Genomic DNA, 4132 nt, shown 5'->3' on the forward strand with positions numbered 1-4132 from the left:
TGTGAAAAATCCACTTGTTTGCAGTGAATTTTCCCAGGATTAACTGAATTAAAATGCGCTGGGGTTTGACAGGTTAATCAGCTCGACATAAACAGTGCAAATAACCCCTGACTTACTAACAACACAGCCTTAGTATGACACAAAGAATGGTAATTTAAAAGCTTGGACGTTTTTCAGCGTCTACTGTATTTGCATGATCCTGTTAAATCAAGCATTTTGCACACTCACACACACAAACAGAGACACACAGACATGGAATTGGGTGCAAAATATGTGTTTTTCATCTTTTTATCCTACCAATACCAACGAATACAAATGTCAGATCCTCAGCAAATAAGGTAAATATTCCGGGGGGTCCGTAATCCCTGTACCCCTCTAAATCCCCTCCAAATCCCACCTTCAATTGTCTCACAGTGGTTTGATTCACTGCTAAAGTGGTGCTGCTCTGTGCACGAGGCAGAAAATTCGGGGGTTCTCCTTGTTTGCGCAGGTTTGTAAAGCACAACCCTGTTGAACTCCTGCTGACCCTTACACACTCCACACCTCACTACACTACAGCAGTTTACACAACAACTCACTAGCTTAGTAACCAACGTAGCTACTGTTTAAACCTGTCCTGCGCACTCATGCACTCTATCATCTGTATACACGTAATTTATGATTTGCAGATCTCCTCTATCTTATGCAAATAGCTAAATAGCTCCTGCACTTATAGTCTAAGGCATTTAATGTAAACACCATCTGTAAAATATGTTTATAGCACAACCTGGTAAACGACTGTAAAAATAACCGCACATACTGTATTTATTAAGTTATTATCCTCACTTGCTGCTTCTTTTGCACTTCTGGTTAGATGCTAAACTGCATTTTGTTGCTCTGTACCTGTACATGTGCAATAACAATAAAGCTGAATCTAATCTAATCACAGTTCACACGAGGATTTTCTCAATCTTAAGAGATTTTTTATGCGTTAGAAGACATATGAAGGTAAATAATCAGACCCTGAGCAGTTCTGATGCTGCTGTGGGTGGTGCGCTACCATAATCTCAACACAGCCCACCACACACCAAGATTCTGAGATTCTGTCTCACCATCGATCCAGAATCCCGTCCTCCGAGCCAGGAATCTGCTGTGATCACACGCGATCACACAAAAATAAAGAAGAAACATAACAACAATTGGAAAACGCAACATGGAAGAGGACGTTGAACAGAGGCAGCGACGGTGGCCTATATTTAAGAATAATCCCGAACTTAAACCTTTCACGAGGCTTCTTAATGTCAGCCATGATTCCTTTATGTGCTCCCGCTTCCTAGTTGCTCAGTCACCTGCTTCCTGATCGGCCACATTCTGGTCTGTCATGATTCATAGAGTTGTGACTCGGGAGTCGTCGACTTTCCCTACACACAAAGATTTTTGGTCAGACTGAACCAGTTTAATATTTACAATAAATTGACCCCGAATGTTTTCAGAACTCAAGACCTCAAGTTAATCTTATAGGATAATTTAATAAGACATAAGATAAGGAAGGGTGAAAAAACAGCCCCAAAACAGCCCATTTATCTATCAGCCTAAGGGTACAAAGCCTACATTTTATGGATTTTATAAAAAGTAAGGGCTGGGTTTAAAAAAAAAAATCAACTGTCCATTATAAATAGAAGAAGAGACTTGTCAACATGAGACGGTCGATCAAAACAGCAACAAACAAGATGACAGGAGCAGATAATCAACTCCCCGTCAGGTCTGAAGGCTGATGTAAGGCCTTATCTTGGATTCAAACAGAATGAGGAGACAAAGACGCTGGATAAACCCAAATCCAATTGCAAGATTTGCAATGCCAAGGTAAAACACCACGGAAATACAAGCGATCCCTGTGATCATTTCACCCAACATCACCTGAAACGTGATGAATTAACTGGCTTTCCCAAACAGGACAGACTGAACAATTGATCATCTGGAAAGTACATAAACGGAGGTTGGAAAAGCTAAACCTAAAATTGAACTGCCAGAAAATTGTTAGATGCAGTCAAATTACACACAAGTGTTGCGCACGATTGATCGTGGAAGCCGTGACGATATAGCGCCGATATCATGCTAGCAGCCGAACGTCTGCCACCTTGGACTAAATGACGGTAATAAAAAGCAACCCAACAAATGAGACGTAAGAATTTGGAGGCTATCAAATATAGATTGCATCATGATTCACCAAGCTCTCATGTGCAGTTCAGGTCCAGAGGTTTCCTGATAAATGTAAGATTTCTGCAAGCTTTGCTTTGTTTTGATCATTTGGAAAATGGAACAAACAAAAAGAGAAGCTACGAGAAGGGAGTGGAAGAAGAGGACCGGGTGGAATTTGTGCAGTACAAGTCATTCAGCACAACTATTGGAAACGCTCAAATCAATAGGCTGATAGCCAAAAAGCTCCTGAAGCTAAATGTAGGGGACACGCCAAAAAGTTCTGGAAATGTTGAAGTTTTAAGAAATTCGCTGTAGCCCAGCTGCACCTCTACTGTGACATATTCAACCACACAAATTACCCAGAAAATTCATTCTTAAAATGTTTATTTGAACCACAATACTTTAAGAAAAGCACCTTTATTTACTTGACAGCTTCTGCTTTTTTCTTTACTTCTTTATTTTGATGGATCATCATCATCACCATCATCGTCATCATCACCATCACATCATCAGGCCATCATTAGGCCAGTGGTGACTCGGCACAAAGTTGGAATAATTTCAGTCTGCTGTGGTAACGGCATAAAAAGCTCATCCTGAAGTCCTTTACCATGTCTGGGAAATTCAACACACAGAGAATAAACGCTGGACAGCAGCTTTAAGTTTGCATGTAAGATGTATTTTACTTCTCCCTGAGACTTAAATCATTTGATTTACCTAAAAGCTATTCAGTCAGCCTTCCAATCAACAAATCAACTTTTGACCTCTGCAACTGCAGGTCATTGACTTATTGTGCTTTAGAATTTATACTTGACCAAGTATCTCAGGTCTTTCTTGAGGCTCTCTCACACTCACACTCTCCTCACACACGGACAGGAAAAACTAATCATGCACAACTGACACTAAGAGTAGCCCGGAGTTTCTTTATCCTCATGGGCAATATTTTGCTTAAAATCCCCCCACTTGCTGACAGATGTGAGCAGATAGCACCATGGGAAGATCCATAATTCCCTGCCTTTCACCAGTTGGGATTGAAAACCACGCAGCCATGCTTTAGAGATATAATTTAGAAGATGGAATCAGAATTTTTCCCCCAAACGTCATATTAATTGGATGGAATATTCATCCACCGTGAACCAAACTACCAAAACCAAAATTTTCCCTCTTGAAAGTCACCAGTGCTTCCTGTGGAGACTTCCACCGAGATCCTTGGTAAAAAATCAATGATTTATTTATATTGGCGTGCGCTCCACCTGGTAAAAGATTTTGATGTTTTGGAGAATAAATCAGGTAGTGACGTTTCATATTTTGTGCTCAACAGCATGTCTGCACACTCATAAACACAGGAGAATACACACCGAGGAACGGGTGCCCCAGGCCTGGGTGTAACCAGCCAGCATCCTAGCGTGGTAGCGCGAGCCGGCTCTTGCCGAAGTGATTCATCTTTATAAAATATACACCTATTTTGACCTTGGTGTGGATAGACGGATAAGTCTGAGGAGGAATACTGAAAAGTTTGGGAGAAATATACAGCCACCCCTCTGCTCCGTGTATTCATAAATTTCTTACAGTGCAAGGAGAGGGGCATCAATTATTTACCCCCTCAGTCAAGGCCAAAGCGAGAGAGAGGAAGAGAGAGAGCAATGCTTAGTACTACAAGGGCTCAATTTGTACCACTGAGAAGGAATATTTGGTGAAGGGTCACCTCAGAGTTCAGTTTAAGGTATGAGAAAAGTAAAAGGGCATGTTGTGGTTACCACAAAAATGAAGTGTACTAACAAGCCGGAAAAGTGACGACCGCCACAGCTGCACATGCCGTCTGAGTGTACCTCACCTCATCTCTTGCTGAGACAGAGTATTAGGGTGGAGTTATAGCTGTGTGCCTGATCGATATCGTAGGTACTGTGGTGCTCTGGACCCTAGGCAAGACCCTATGCTGTGAAATGATCTGCACCAC

This window comes from Takifugu rubripes, chromosome 21, assembly GCF_901000725.2.
Source record: "Takifugu rubripes chromosome 21, fTakRub1.2, whole genome shotgun sequence".
Lineage (NCBI taxonomy): Eukaryota > Metazoa > Chordata > Actinopteri > Tetraodontiformes > Tetraodontidae > Takifugu > Takifugu rubripes.